The 17,107-nt window shown below is 43.8% G+C and overlaps 1 pseudogene; it reads left to right on the forward strand.

Annotated features, from left to right (window-relative positions):
* The first annotated feature begins 10,975 nt into the window (after positions 1 to 10,975).
* LOC126485262 (5S ribosomal RNA) lies at positions 10,976 to 11,093 on the forward strand (annotated as a pseudogene).
* The last annotated feature ends 6,014 nt before the right edge of the window (positions 11,094 to 17,107 follow it).

The following is a 17,107-nucleotide window of genomic DNA, read 5'->3' on the forward strand; positions in this document are numbered from 1 at the left end:
AATGTGCGTCTGGTTCTAGTCTGGAGACTAAGTACACTATATTTCAATACAGTACGGACGCAATGAATGCAGAAATGTGTAATTTGGTAACAAGTAGTCCCTAATGGACGTACCGGGTTAAAAAAACAAAAACAAAAAAAAAACAAAAAAACACGCAGTATTTGTTTGACACATTGAAGACATGTGTTGAAAAGCTTTTATGCCTAAACCCGTTCTTCAAATCTTAATAATAACATTCTTTTGTGAACAATATACCGATATGAAAGTATCCAACAGTAAATAATCGATAGCACAATTAATTTCAGTTATATTTAAATAATAGTGCCATTGTACTTTGAAATGTATGATCAAAGCCGCATATCAGATTAACCGTGATTAGCTTATTTATTAACTGAAACTCGATGGTGCACTTTGGAATATTTTGAGTTTGACTCAGTTCTTGAAAGCTTAATCTAAACTTGGTAACCACTTGTTGCTGTTGTGGTTGTCTTTAGTCCTGAGACTGGTTTGATGCAGCTCTCCATGCTACTCTATCCTGTGCAAGCTTCTTCATCTCCCAGTACTTACTGCAACCTACATCCTCCTGAATCTGCTTAGTGTACTCATCTCATGGTCTCCCTCTACGATTTTTACCCTCCACGCTGCCCTCCAGTGCTAAATTTGTGATCCCTTGATGCCTCAGAACATGTCCTACCAACCGGTCCCTTCTTCTTGTGAAGTTGGGCCACAAACTCCTCTTCTCCCCAATTCTATTCAATACCTCCTCATTAGTTATGTGATCTGCCCATCTAATCTTCAGAATTCTTCTGCAGCACCACATTTCGAAATCTTCTATTCTCTTCTTGTCTAAACTATTTATCGTCCATGTTTCACTTCCATACATGGGTATACTGCATACAAATACTTTCAGTAACGAGTACCTGACACTTAAATCTATACTAGATATTAACAAATTTCTCTTCTTCAGAAACGCTTTCCTTGCCATTGCCAGTCTACATTTTCTATCCTCTCTACTTCGACCATCATCAATTATTTTGCTCCCCAAATAACAAAACTCCTTTACTACTTTAAGTGTCTCATTTCCTAATCTAATTCCTCAGCATCGCCCGACTTAATTCGACTACATTACATTATCCTCGTTTTGCTTTTGTTGATGTTCATTTTCTATACTCCTTTCAAGCCACTGTCCATTCCGTTCAACAGCTCTTCCAAGTCCTTTGATGTCTCTGACAGAATTACAATGTCATCGGCGAACCTCAAAGTTTTTTTTCTTCTCCATGGACTTTAATACCTACTCCGAATTTTTCTTTTGTTTTCTTTACTGCTTGCTCAATATACAGATTCAATAACATCGGGGAGAGGCTACAACCCTGTCTCGCTCCCTTCCGAACCGCTGCTTCCCTTTCATGCCCCTCGACTCTTATAACTGCTATCTGGTTTCTGTACATATTGTAAATAGCCTTTCGCTCCCTGTATTTTACCCTTGCCACCTTTAAATTTGAAAGAGAGTATTCCAGTCAACATTGTCAAAAGCTTTCTCCAAGTCTACAAATGCTAGAAATGTAGGTTTGCCTTCCCTTAATCTATTTTCTAAGATAAGTCGTAGGGTCACTATTGCCTCATGTGTTCCAACATTTCTGCGGAATCCAAACTGATCTTCGCCGAGGTCGGCTTCTACTAGTGTCTCCATTCGTCTGTAAAGAATTCGTGTTAGTATTTTGCATCTGTGACTTATTAAACTGATAGTTCGGTAATTTTCACATCTGTCAACACCTGCTTTCTTTGGGATTGGAATTGTTATATTCTTCTTGAAGTCTGAGGATATTTCGTCTGTCTCATACATCTTGCTCACCAGATGGTAGAGTTTTGTCAGGACTGGCTCTCCCAAGGCCGTCAGTAGTTCTAATGGAATGTTGTCTACTCCCGGGCTTTGTTTCGACTCAGGTCTTTCAGTGCTCTGTCAAACTCTTCACGCAGTATTGTATCTCCCATTTCATCTTCATCTACATCTTCCTCCGTTTCCATAATATTGTGCTCAAGTACATCGCCCTTGTATAGACCCCCTATATACTCCTTCCACCTTTCTGCTTTCCCTTCTTTGCTTAGAACTGGGTTTCCATCTGAGCTCTTGATATTCATACAAGTGGCTCTCTTTTCTCCAAAGGTCTCTTTAATTTTCCTGTAGGCATTATCTATCTTACCCCTAGTGAGATAAGCCTCTATATCCTTACATTTGCCCTCTTGCCATCCCTGCTTAGCCATTTTGCACTTCCTGTCGATCTCATTTTTGAGAAGTTTGTATTCCTTTTTCCCTGCTTCATTTACTGCGTTTTTATATTTTCTCCTTTCATCAATTAAATTCAATATTTCTTCTGTTACCCAAGGATTTCTACTAGCCCTCGTCTTTTAACCTACTTGATCTTCTGCTGCCTTCACTACTTCATCCCTCAGAGCTACCCTTCTTCTTCTACTGTACTTCTTTCCCCCATTCCTGTCAATCGTTCCCTTATGCTCTCCCTGAAAGTCTGTACAACCTCTGGTTCTTTCAGTTTATCCACGTCCCACCTCCTTAAATTCCCACCTTTTTGCAGTTTCTTCAGTTTTAATCTACAGTTCATAACCAATAGATTGTGGTCAGAGTCCACATCTGCCAATGACCTGGTTCCTAAATCTCTGTCTTACCATTATATAATCTATCGGATACCTTCTAGTATCACCAGTATTCTTCCATGTATACAAACTTCTTCTATGATTCTTGAACAAAGTGTTAGCTATGATTAACTTATGCCCTGTGCAAACTTTTACCAGACGGCTTCCTCTTTCATTTCTCTCCCCCAATCCATATTTACTCACTATGTTTCCTTCTCTCCCTTTTCCTACTCTCGAATTCCAGTCACCCATGACTATTAAATTTTCGTCTCCCTTCACTAGCTGAATAATTTCTTTTATCTCATCATACATTTCATCAATTTCTCTCATCATCTGCAGAGCTAGTTGGCATATAAACTTGTACTACTGTAGTAGGCATGGGCTTCGTGCCTATCTTGGCCACAATAATGCGTTCACTATGCTGTTGGTGGTAGCTTACCCGCACTCCTATTTTTTTATTCATTATTAAACCCACTCCTGCATTACCCCTATTGGATTTTGTGTTTATAACTCTGTATTCACCTGGCCAAAAGTCTTGTTCCTCCTGACACCGAACTTCACTAATTCCCACTATATCTAACTTTAACCTATCCATTTCCCTTTTTAAATTTTCTAACCTACCTGCCCGATTAAAGGATCTGACATTCCACGCTCCGATCCGTAGAACGTCAGTTTTCTTTCTGCTGATAACGACGTCCTCTTGAGTAGTCCCCGCCCGGAGATCCGAATGGGGGACTATTTTACCCCCGGAATATTTTACCCAAGAGGATGCCATCATCATTTAACCATACAGTAAAGCTGCATGCCCTCGGGAAAAATTACGGTTGTAGTTTCCCCTTGCCTTCAGCCGTTCGCAGTACCGGAACAGCAAGGCCGTTTTGGTTAGTGTTGCAAGGCCAGATCAGTCAATCTTCGAGACTGTTGCCCCTGTAACTACTGAAAAGGCTGCTGCCCCTCTTCAGGACCCACACGTTTGTCTGGCCTCTCAACAGATACCCCTCCGTTGTGGTTGCACCTACGGTACGGCCATCTGTATCGCTGAGGCATGCAAGCCTCCCCACCAACCGCAAGGTCCATGGTTCATGGGGGTAGGGGTATCCAGTTACTGAGTATATTTTAACATGATTTGACTCATAGGCCGAATTATTAATCTGACATTTGGTACAAACCTCACAGAATGCTATTGAATTATTTAATTAACCTCTGTACGGTACATAAACTACGAAATGATATGACACTTTATGTGTACTTTATTCCAAACCACGTCACCTCCTACACTCATACGTTTTCACATCATTTTTATGTGTTAATTCAAATTTTCCGTGTTTGATGTTTTTGGCGTTAATTTTCCAAGTCGTGCTGACATGGATGCAGGCCCCGCGAGTGCCGATTGGTTTGTTTGGAACAGGATGTATGACTTGGTGAAAAAGTCCTGTGCTCGTACAGGGTGACCGATAGACAGTGAGTAATTCCTCTCCACATTCTTAATTCGACTTCTGTGGTATCCGGGTTGGGATTTTATACTAGTAATGGTTGGCACAGCTTGTAATTGTTATAAGTATCTTGATGGATTACGAGTGTGGGACACACAGGTTCTCAAACGATCCACAAAAATGTATATCGATTCCATTCCAGGTAACAATTTTTCTTATGACATATGTAACACTACCATGCTCTTTTACAGAAATAAAGATAGATATTTTATCAAACTGCCATATGGGCTTTTCTAGATTTCTTACACAGGAGGGTGAAGTGTAACAAGGCAAATTTTAACTTTATTTAATTGACAAACACAGATATGGATTCTCTCGTTCCGTACGGCCAATATCTAGCTGACAGTTTCCTGCCGGCCAAGTTGGAGTGGTTAAGGCTCTGGACCAGCAAACAGAAGTGGCTTGGATCAAGATTTCGCCCGACTGCCTACACTCATGTATTCAGTGGTCTTTCTAAATTGCCAATTTCTTGTCAGACGGTGAACTTATAGTAGAAGAGGCATGAAACTTTATTCTTTCTTCGACTAAAAGGATATGGAACGTAGTAGTTATAAAATTATCATTTACGCCAGTAGATGATGTTCACACAGTTTTCTGAGTACGTGCAAGATGACGTCACACCACAAGAATGAACTGCGACCAAATAATGTGCAGCGATTTGTCTGTCATGACATCACTGTAATGACCGTTTTCTTCCTATAGATCCCCGAGTCATTCTTCGATAGACCAACTACCCCCTCAATTTCCACACTCCACCGCTAGGTGTCTCCCTTCTGTGCAGAAACGAGACCTGTCTGAAGCAGTTTTCTTAAAGTGCACATACCTCGTGTCTTGACTGACGTTGTCCACCGATGTTTACCGAAGCCTAGGAAAATACTGTACGTGAATCTGATTTCTACCCAAAAATATGGAAATATCAGCCGTAATAATAACGAAATGGCGGAAGTCGGTCTTTCATATTTGATGTGCGCTCTTTTCAGAATGTACACAATTCATAACTGGTGCGACAGCGTGGTCCAACACACACAAATGTGTTCAAAGTGGATGTTTAGTCGAACGAATAACGAATTTACGCAACTGAATATCAAAACGCAGGCCATTTATAGTCACAGCCCATCTCTAACGGTCTGTATAACTACAGGTATGGGGCATGACTCAGTAATGAAACAAATTAACATTGGTGCTATTATTCACGCGTCGCTACACAAATCCAGTCTGGGATGCGGCCAAATAGTGCACAGGCATTTCCAGGTTATTTCTCTCGCTCGCGTCGGTGCAAATATGCATGCCTTAGCCTATGGCGCCAGCCATCGTACTGAAAACTCTCTTCAGGCTACCGAATTAACTGATTCTGTGGCCAAGCAATGAAAGGTGACAAGTCACTTAACGTAAAAAAAAAAAAAAAATAGCTCAAAGCACGCCGACATTGAAACCTTACAAAATGGAAACACACAATCAACTTCTCTCTCTCTCTCTCTTTCCTCTCTCTCTCTCTCTCTCTCTCTCTCTCTCTCTGTTTCTCTCTCTCTCTCTCTCTCTCTCTCTCTCTCTCTCTCTCTCCACTCTCCCTCCATCTCCATCAATTTACCAGATTGATAACTTTCATATTATTCTCTCGCTACAACAACGAATTTCGACGCTATTCAAATTCCATAGGCAACAGGTGGCCGATAAAATATGTCCCATTAACCTTTTTCCAATGGCAAATAGACAAAGGGAACAAATGCTAATAATTTAAATGCTTTAACTAAATACCACCAGTTCCGTTCGCTTTCTTTTCGTTGCCTTAATAGATGAAAACGCGTTTAAAAAATTCCGTTCATGGCCTGTTCCAGACAAGCTTCGTGACTCCACTGCTCGCAAGAGGAACGTAAAATACGGAAACCAGTTTTTTCTTTTCTTGTGCTCTGAAGGTTATCCTCATTAACTCGGTTTAACTGCAGTCCAGCAGAGCTTATACTAACAAACACCGGCACTACCGGCGTGTAGCGTCATTTAGCCGTGTAGTGCATCTCGTTAACCCTACAAACATCATTTCATTTCGCTCCTCTCGCCACGACGTTCTGCGTTTCTGCAATCGCTGTCTGTCTAACGGCATTAAAACTGCGACCTGCGGGACCCTCGTTAAATCACGGCGAACGGGTTCATCAAGGAGCAGACTCCTCGTCGGAGTGCAGAACCCTGTTGGCTGCGGAGTGGTCGTAGGGAAGACGTGACTCGGGGATTTTACACTGGTCGAGATGAAACTCACCGGTGAGTCGCAACGGTGTTACGACACGAGCCACTTTGGATCCCAGAAACGATCGACAACTCTCGATCGAGTCTTCATCGATTGAAAGTCAGATGAGACGAGTAAATCCCAATTGAACATGACCTAGCTGTGGCTCAGCAACGAATTTCCTTTGAACAGCTCTTTCATCGGAGAGCGATGCAGGGGGGGGGGGGGGGGGGGGCGATCACAAGGTCATTTCTCGAGTGTAAGCCTGAACATCAGTTTTTCCGCATCATCGCAATCAAGACATGTACTAGAGACCAGGAGACGATTGGTGAAGGAAACTATGGATCAGCATGTTCATAAGGAAAACCATCCATTACATGGGCACGTTCCAGCAACCCCAAGATTGAGGTCCGGAAAAAGATTCCTCTAGACCACATCCGTCTGGCAACAGCAGCTACAACATGGAAACAGTTGTGGGTTTCTCGACCTGAGACCTGCTGTCTTCCTTCGGAAACGCTCCCACCTGTACACGGACGGAGCGGGATCTTGTGGAGACTACACATCCACCGTAGTTCTGGAGTTGGGAGATCCTGGAGTAATCTCTATAAGCGACACTTAACTGTGGATATCACCAGCTGTCACTGAGGAGCATCTTGCAGAGGAGATCTACTTGCAACTCGGAACGCAACTGAAGTTGCAAGATATCAATCAACAGTAGTGTAGCTTGATAATTATTTATTTTATTTGCTTCTAATGGTAATTATCATGTACTGGATTATTTTTCTGGTTAACGACCTTGCCACAGTGGTAATGACGGTTCCCGTCTGATCACCGAAGTTAACCGCTGTCTGGCAAGGCTCTCACTTGGAAGTGTGACCATTCGGTCTGCCGAGCGCTGTTGGCAAGCGGGATGCACTCAGCCCTTGTGAGGCGAACTGAGGAGCTACTTGAGTGAGAAGTAGCAGCTCCGGTCTCGGAAACTGACATACGGTAGGGAGAGCGGTGTGCTGACCACGTGCCGCTCCGTATGCTCGTCCAGTGACGCCTGCGGACTGAGGAAGACGCGGTGGCTGGTCAGTATCTTTGCGTCTTCATGGCTTGTTCGTGCGGAGTTTTGTTTAGTTTAGTTTTTTTCTGGCTGGAATTAATAAATAACTAATAACCAAAGATATTTGCTAAACGATTTAGATTATTGCAATTGTGCTTTCACCCAGATGAAATGATAGCAAATGCGTACTGATCCGAGTACAGACTCTTGTTGTATCCATACTTCACACAGAAATATCAGTATCAAATTTGGTTTTTCCATGCAAGTTCATAATGTCATCGGTTGATAGGTCATTCTAGTTTGATGCTGCTAAGAGAGACTGATCACAAATCGTAAATGACGGTTCAAACAAAACGTAAGCTTCCTCATTTTTTTAAAAAAAAGGAAAGAATTTTCAGCTATTTGACTGTAAGTACTGTTCATTTGTTTCACACATTCATAGCCGCTGTATTTAGGCCTTGACGTGTCACATAGTGAGGTCACATGTAAGGTAAAGTTCCAACATGCATCTGCAAATGGCTATAAATCCGATATCACATATGGCACTGATATATGTTTGAATTGCACGCGTTTTGTGCAAGAACGACTAAGACGCAAGGTATCACACTGTCACGTCGTAGTCAGGATCAGCGTCAAAGGTCGTCGGTGAGGTGCATTACATAGACCCGCAACCACGAACATCAACGTGCAGCCAGGACACAACTGACCTTCTGAACGAATATTCCAGAATACCGGCATTTATACAAACATTATAAACATAAGATATTCCAGAAACCTCTCAGAAATGATAAATGCTAAACAATTGCTGTTATCGGGTTTAAACGGGCGACACGCAGCACGCCGGGCTGCGACGCTAACGTCTACATCACAATGTTTGCACCATGGGCCGTTGCAGTGTTACACAATCTAAAATAAAACAAAGTGCACTTAGCCCCGAAATCGAGTTGTTGAAATCGAGTATTCTAGTTCAAAGCCTTATCCACTTAACTAACTGGGGAGCCCAGCTACACAGTCTGTAACGTAAATATTTGTCTCCTTGTTATTATTGTTGCTAAACATTCCCTTCATTTGACGTCCATTTTTAACCGAAAATATATGCAGGACGCAATTTTGTTAGAGATATTTTTATACTGTTAGTATGCAAGGGATCGCGCTGTGGCGTCCGAAAGCGAGAATATATGTATACTGTATGTTTCTTAACCTCAATGGTAGACCCGAGGAAAACAAATTTTCCTTGAATTGAGAGGATATATGTTACCTAAAACGCTATTAGACATTTTACATTTTTTACGACGCAATAAGGACGTAAGTTATGACTGTAAAAAATTAAGCCGATATCTTTACAGAAGAATCGTTAAATTGGCAATAGTTCACCTCGGAGGAAGGCAGGAATACGAGAAGTGATACTGACCCTTCGACCTAGAAAACAGACAGCAGAAAGGCAAAACCTACATTTATGGCATCTGTAGATTTGGAGAATCCTTGGGACAATGTTTGACAGGAATAGGTTCTTCTAAATTCTAGTGCTGGCAAGGACAAAATATAGAGAGTGTAAGCTTTCACGGAAACCAGGCGACAGTTACAAGAGACAAAGGACGTGAAATAGCTCCATCCATAAGGAAGCAACAAAGTAAACCGAAGAGAAAATTAGAAAGGGGATCGAATTTATCAACGAATAAATAAAAGAATTAAGGTTTTCTGACGACATTGTATTTTAGTCCGAGACGGCCAATGACAAGGAAGATCGGCAGAATGCAATGAGTATTTTCTTCAAAATAAATCGTTAGATCAATCCCAACTAAAGATGAAAAAGATTACGCTGGGCACTACATTAGGAAATATTACTGTAGAACAGGTTTGCTGTCTGATTAGGAATGTAACAGACGATGGCTGAAGTAGAGAGGGAACAAAGTGCAGACTTAAAATAGGAAGAAAGGCGTTTCCGAAAAGGAGAAATTTGTTAACCTCTGATGTAAATTTAAGGTTTATGAACTCTTTTCTGCGAGTGTTTGCTTGTAGTGTAGATTATGAGAAAATGAAATGTTGACAGTAAGCAAAATAGATACGAAGAGAATAAAGATTTTGAAATGTGGTGGGGAAGATTGCTGGAGATTAAATGGATAGATAGAATAAGTAGGAGGTATTGAGCCGTGGAATAATTAACTACATGAAAGGGTCAGTTGATACGACAGACCTTGCGGCGCCAAGGAATAGTCTGTTTGGTTACAGAGAGATGTATGGGGGTTGGGGGTGGGTATAAATTGTAGAGGGAGACCTAGGCACGAACACAGTAAGCAGTTTCAAATGGATGTAGGTTGTAGCAGGTATTCGGAGATGGAGAACATGGCGATCACTATGCAACCATTCATTGGACTTAAGACCAAAAAACCAACAATAACAACGACGACTAGGAAAGTCCAATCTCACCGAACCAAGTATTTGTAATGTAATGGAAATTGTGCAGAGAAATGAAGCTCAGCGCCGCGCGTCATGGTGATGTGACACTCATATGTAACAGCTTTGAAGTCGACAGTATGTTTCAGCACGATAACGACCGAGCGTATGACACTAAGCGCATCAGAAGTAACAGCGCGCACGGCCTACGCTGGCATCTACTGACCTACAGTGGCAGCGATGAGCGGCTGCTGGGGTCCCTGCAATCTACTGGAAACGTCCTCACAGAGCCGGAAGCCGCGCCGAGGGCAGGCGCAGCCCTCGGCGCCTGCGATTGCGCAACCCTGCAGCCACCACGGCCGCGGCAAGCGCCCAGTCTTCAAAGCCGGTAATTTATCGTTGCCTTCGGATGGACAGGTACCTCCGTGAGTTCAGCTACGAGTTCCCACTGCTCAAACGGGACGGACTATAAATCACTAATCGGCAGTCAGTTAAACCTGTGTTTATTTTTTTCTCATTATTCGCTTAGGGTAAACTTGCGAAGTTTACATACGTATATAATATATGCATATAGTGTTAGATTACAGACGACTGTTTAGTAAACAATGTATACTTACATTCATTGCCATTTTTTTACTCCTGTTCTCCTGAACTACATCTTTAAAAGGTATTAAATGACCTTCTACCAAAGCATAAAAATCACGGGACTGAAAAACATTTGTCAGGGCTGTTAGTGCACGACTGATTTTCTGTCCCAACTTGTGTACCATTGCACTGTAACAATTTCCATCAACATCGGTGACAACATTGTGAGTGAACGAGCTGTTTACAACACAGCCGGGAAAGTTCTGGGCGAACCGTTAGACGAAGCGAAAGAGTAGGCCTTTCCAGATTTGTTTATTTATTAAGCGTATATTGTTAACGGTAGTCGCATTTAAAGTAGAACGCAACTGATTCTATACATGTCAACATCCATTCTGTCTACTGCTCAAAACATTTCTGCTGTTTGTTTTCCATTAAGCTGCGCAAGAGACCCGCCATCTTTCCCTTCCGATTTTCGCATCTTTTTATGTTGCCCTTAATCGCCATTCTTTGTGTGGAACACTTAGCTTTTCCAGACTTTTACTTGGTTTCAAAGTAATCAAATAATCACGGGAACCCCAAGAACCAAAAGCCAACAGCCTTGCCGCAGTGGTAACACCGGTTCGCGTCAGATCACCGAAGTTAAGCGCTGTTGGGCTGGGCAAGAACTTGGATGGGTGACCATCCGGTGTGCCCAGCGCTGTTGGCAAGCGGGGTGCACTCATCCCTTGCGAGGCAAAACTGAGAAGTAAACTGACATACGACCGGGAGAGCTGACCACATGCCCGTCCATATCGGCATCCAGTGACGCCTGTGGGCTGAGGATGACACGGCGGCCAGTCGGTACCGTTGGGCTTTCGTGGCATATTCGGACGGAGTTTAGTTTAGTTTAAGACTCAGAATGAATTTCGAGAGGAAGCTAAATTTTACAGCAACTGCAGAACCGAATAGTTGTGATTCCAGAATGAATCCTTCACTCTCTACATGAGTGTGCGAAGTTTAGAAATCCCCTGGGAGAATAATTCTGCGTGCCGGACCGGGACTCGAACCGAAGAGATTTTTTTCAAAAGACTGTCAGACGAAAATGGAACACACTTCCCCATTTACCATTTCATATGCAGTCGGTGGATACGTGTACTAATGACATGGGTACACCATTAAAGGCGAAGTATTGGTTTATTCACTGGGTCTCATATCCTTAAAAAATGGGTCTTGTATGCTTACCTTCTGATTTTTCACACAGAGCTTCTGCGTTTCTCATGAAGAGCCCACTATTTAAGTCTTTCGGTTAGTAATAAGAATGGGATGGGCTTTCCAGCGTCTTAGCGAGAATTTCAAGATGAGTCCTTCCAAAAGGCCAGTTCCACTTGATTGTGCTCTTCGTGCCCTGCTTAGTTTGATCTCTGTCTGTAACGACCTTGACCTTGGCGGGACATTAAATACTGAAATATATTGGAGAAAACTGATCTCCAGGCGTCCCCAGCAGGAGAAGTTCGGGTGCCAAGTTGTAAGTAAGTCTTTTGAACTGATGCTACACTGGTCTACGTGTGTGTCGATTATGATGACGATGATGATGAAATAAACCTAGCGGGGAAAATTCCCAACCCGGTCCGGAATCGAATACTGGCCCGCTTCATGGCAGTCAGATGCGCTCGCGACTTAGCTGAGGAGGCGGACGATACTGGATGGTAACTTCTGTAATAAGTGCTGAAACGAGTGAGACAGATACCACTTGTATTTGTCGAAATATTCCATTAATTTATGATCCACACAGAATGCATAATTTTACAGACTTGAAAGCGTGATACGACTCCATACGACAGGAAATCAAATAGGACTGTTTATTTTACTTTATTTGGCCTCACGTTTTACAGCCCGGTAAACATTCTTCTGTACGAATCTAGTTTCTTCATGTTATTTAATGTACAATCGACGAAGAATGAGCACATGACACCAGCAAACAGTTTACAGCTATCCGCGGAACGTGTTGTCCAGTGAAACGCTGCGGAGATGAATCGCGATTTTCTCCTTGTAACACGGGTGCTGCCAGTATCCATGCTTATGCTGTATCATAATGTGACTAGAGAGTGACAATGAAACATTTAGCAGCGCGCCGTACCAATAGTAAAACTAAACGACAGAAGTGACATCGAAAGAACGTCAGCACAACAGGTCTTGCAGCAGTCATCAAGAAAAGTTACACATGCAGAAGTAAATATAAATGAGAAATTATTTTTCATACAACAAGTGTCTTATGAATCTGACAGATTGATACTGTAGACAAGTTGGTCGAGAGGATAACAGTTCTTTTTTTTTCGAAATCTGTAAAGTAGAGATGCTCACTGAACAAACACAAATGCTTTCAGTATCCAGAAGGCGCAAAGTAGCAGCTCTTGAATTTGGTCACAGAGCGTTTCTTTGCGCTCTGATGTGTGCGCAGCCGGAAGAACGACACACGTAGAAAGAAATTTTCCGTAGTCTCGACGTAAGACCGTGGCGACTACTGCATCTGCACGAATCGGTTTCTCTTTGACTGAGGTAAGAAGCCCACTGTGAAAGCAGCAGTAACTGTTTAGTTTATATTTATTTTATTTTTGGTGACGCTTTGTTACGCTGCCGACCTCTTCTGCCCGCACTGTTTTAACTAGCACTTCAACCGAGGCAGGCGAGTATCGCTGTTGTGAGGAAATGAACTGCAGGTTACCACGAGTGTACTGCGGCAGATGGTTTGGTGGCCTTACAGAAGGATCTGCCTACTCGGCGAGGACAGAGAAGGACGAGGCACTCTAGTTTCCCCATTGCGCGATGGCAAAGCGGTATGGTGGCACTCAGACTGTGAGTCCTTAGTAGAAACATTTTCTTACCAGAATGTCCTGTTTAGGGTCATAATTGGATAAGTAAGCAGATAACTCTCAAATTTTTGGATTTATTAAATCAGTGCTGGCTGCAGAAAAATATCTCTTTCATTTCGGAAAGAAGACATGGTCGGAGGAAATCATAACACTCAAGATCTATAAAGTAGCGCTAGCGTGTGTTAGTGTATCCTGCACCTTGCCTTTTGAAATCTTGGTTGGAATGACAGGCTTAGGTGTGGCGTGACCCATGGTGTGGGTTAGGCTGGGAGGCAAAAATTTGGTCCTGAGTTGGCGAAGCCAACAAATGTGAATACGAGTTTAGGGGTGTGGTGAGAGCCCGATTTTAAGTTCGCATTGTCTTAAATGCATGTTTCGTTACCAAAACTAAAACCGCAACTTAAACAAAAAACACGATTTCACATATTAGACACAGCATCGTCAAGTATTTTGGTGTGTATGAAATACATCTAAGATGTCACATATTCCTACAAGAGTCAGAATTGGTCAAAACTAGAAGAAAAGTAACTATAATGATATGTTCTGAAGCCGACACCTGTGGACGTGTGGGACTTTCAACATCCACAGTTCATTGCCTGCGTTTTGTTTATATACACTCCTGGAAATGGAAAAAAGAACACATTGACACCGGTGTGTCAGACCCACCATACTTGCTCCGGACACTGCGAGAGGGCTGTACAAGCAATGATCACACGCACGGCACAGCGGACACACCAGGAACCGCGGTGTTGGCCGTCGAATGGCGCTAGCTGCGCAGCATTTGTGCACCGCCGCCGTCAGTGTCAGCCAGTTTGCCGTGGCATACGGAGCTCCATCGCAGTCTTTTTAACACTGGTAGCATGCCGCGACAGCGAGGACGTGAACCGTATGTGCAGTTGACGGACTTTGAGCCAGGGCGTATAGTGGGCATGCGGGAGGCCGGGTGGACGTACCGCCGAATTGCTCAACACGTGGGGCGTGAGGTCTCCACAGTACATCGATGTTGTCGCCAGTGGTCGGCGGAAGGTGCACGTGGCCGTCGACCTGGGACCGGACCGCAGCGACGCACGGATGCACGCCAAGACCGTAGGATCCTACGCAGTGCCGTAGGGGACCGCACCGCCACTTCCCAGCAAATTAGGGACACTGTTGCTCCTGGGGTATCGGCGAGGACCATTCGCACCGTCTCCATGAAGCTGGGCTACGGTCCCGCACACCGTTAGGCCGTCTTCCGCTCACGCCCCAACATCGTGCAGCCCGCCTCCAGTGGTGTCGCGACAGGCGTGAATGGAGGGACGAATGGAGACGTGTCGTCTTCAGCGATGAGAGTCGCTTCTGCCTTGGTGCCAATGATGGTCGTATGCGTGTTTGACGCCGTGCAGGTGAGCGCCACAATCAGGACTGCATACGACCGAGGCACACAGGGCCAACACCCGGCATCATGGTGTGGGGAGCGATCTCCTACACTGGCCGTACACCACTGGTGATCGTCGAGGGGACACTGAATAGTGCACGGTACATCCAAACCGTCATCGAACCCATCGGTCTACCATTCCTAGACCGGCAAGGGAACTTGCTGTTCCAACAGGACAATGCACGTCCGCATGTATCCCGTGCCACCCAACGTGCTCTAGAAGGTGTAAGTCAACTACCCTGGCCAGCAAGATCTCCGGATCTGTCCCCCATTGAGCATGTTTGGGACTGGATGAAGCGTCGTCTCACGCGGTCTGCATGTCCAGCACGAACGCTGGTCCAACTGAGGCGCCAGGTGGAAATGGCATGGCAAGCCGTTCCACAGGACTACATCCAGCATCTCTACGATCGTCTCCATGGGAGAATAGCAGCCTGCATTGCTGCGAAAGGTGGATATACACTGTACTAGTGCCGACATTGTGCATGCTCTGTTGCCTGTGTCTATGTGCCTGTGGTTCTGTCAGTGTGATTATGTGATGTATCTGACCCCAGGAATGTGTCAATAAAGTTTCCCCTTCCTGGGACAATGAATTCACGGTGTTCTTATTTCAATTTCCAGGAGTGTATGAGGCAAGATTCATAAGACATGGCATAGTAAATTACCACAGTTAGTAACTGTGGTCACATGTAAATACTGCAGCAATCATAGAGGTGGCCCATTAGGTTAACTTCAGCGTCAGTGTCTGGGACGGATGTGTCGGTGACGGACTTACAGGACCAGACACGTTTACCAAACAGATTAACACGTGCTGTGTATCTCCTATTCCTGCGTAGTTAATGACTAACGGTATTGGAGAACGTCATCCATGCAAGAAGATTACGACTGTGTTCAGTTAACTTATGGGAACGCAGCTGGATGACGTCGTCGATAATTGCCAGTATTTCGACAGAATGCCACCATCTCATATGCGGTTTTCTTTGAAAATGATAGGGTGCTCGCCTTTGTAAATATCGGCGGTCCTCGACAGCGTCACACGGAGTAAGGTGTCTGAACACTGCGTACGTCGGGAGAAACGCGGATCTCACAAGGACTTTGGCTTATGTACGACAGGCAACACACCATTTTCTACTGATTGTGCGACAGTCCCTTAACTGAATGTTTCGTGGGCGATGGAGTGATCTAGGATGTCCGGTGTCATGGTCTCCCACTTAGCGGACATGAATGCGTTGGATTTCTGTCTATAGGGACACTTAAAGGTATTGGTGTATTTCCAACCCATCAACAATGTGCAGACGTTACTGAACAGTTTGACCAATGTGATGCAATCTGAATGGAGCTAGGTGTATTTGAAAAGCATATTCACAGCAAGAAGGATTGAAGGATATGTCAGGCAGGACGCGTGGTAACTCACATGCAGCACTGCACGTAGTGTCTACTTCTATGTAACAGACAGATAGGAAAGAGAGGGTAGACTGACCCATATCTTAACGAGTGTTGATTCCCGGACGTATGATTATTTGAACTTTTCTTCTAGTTTTGACCAACATTATCTCCTGCAGGAATATCTAACACTATTTTTTAAACGCCTTGTTTGAGATGAAGCAACTTTGAAAAATTATTCAATGTAGGAGTACTACAAAACTCTGACCATAGAATAATTTAAAATATTATAACTGAGGACCGATTGGTATTATAAACGGAAAATCCAATGTCATGAAACTACATCAGACAGCTCAGAAATATAGAGAACTCATTCAAAAGCTAGAAGTCTACGTCGTAGAGTACGTATTTAAAAGCCATCGATAACCTTAGAAAGAGAAGAAACTGCACTGATAATGTCTTCGGATTAAAGAAGGTAGCAGCAAATACAAAGAATTCGATCAAAAACTGCACTTCAATCTCATAAATTATTTAAAGACTTGGGATAACTTAACGAATGCAATGTGGAAAGTAGTGATACATTTCTTAAAAATTGTTCAAATGCCTCTGAGCACTATGGGACTTAACATCTGAGGACATCAGTTCCCTAGAACTTAGAATTACTTAAACCTAACAAACCTATGGACAACTCACAGCCGCGCTGGATTAGCCGAGCGGTCTCAGGCGCTGCAGTCCTGGATTGTGCCGCTGGTCCCGGCGGAGGTTCGAGTCCTCCCTTGGGCATAGGTGTGTGTCTTTGTCCTTAGGTTAATTTAGGTTAAGTAGTGTGTAAGCTTAGGGACTGATGACCTTAGCAGTTAAGTCCTATAAGATTTCACACACATTTGAACATTTTGACATCACACACATCCATTTCCGATGCAGGATTCGAACCTGAGACCGTAGCAGCAACGCGTTTCCGCACTGAAGCTCCTAGAACCGCTCGGCCACCGGGCCCGTGGCACATTTCTCTTCCGCCTCTTCGTGTGGTCTTCTGTTACTGTAGTTCAGGTCCTTCTAGCACAAATTCAATCTGCC

Source organism: Schistocerca serialis, chromosome 6 (assembly GCF_023864345.2).
Source record: "Schistocerca serialis cubense isolate TAMUIC-IGC-003099 chromosome 6, iqSchSeri2.2, whole genome shotgun sequence".
NCBI classification, from domain to species: Eukaryota; Metazoa; Arthropoda; class Insecta; order Orthoptera; family Acrididae; genus Schistocerca; species Schistocerca serialis.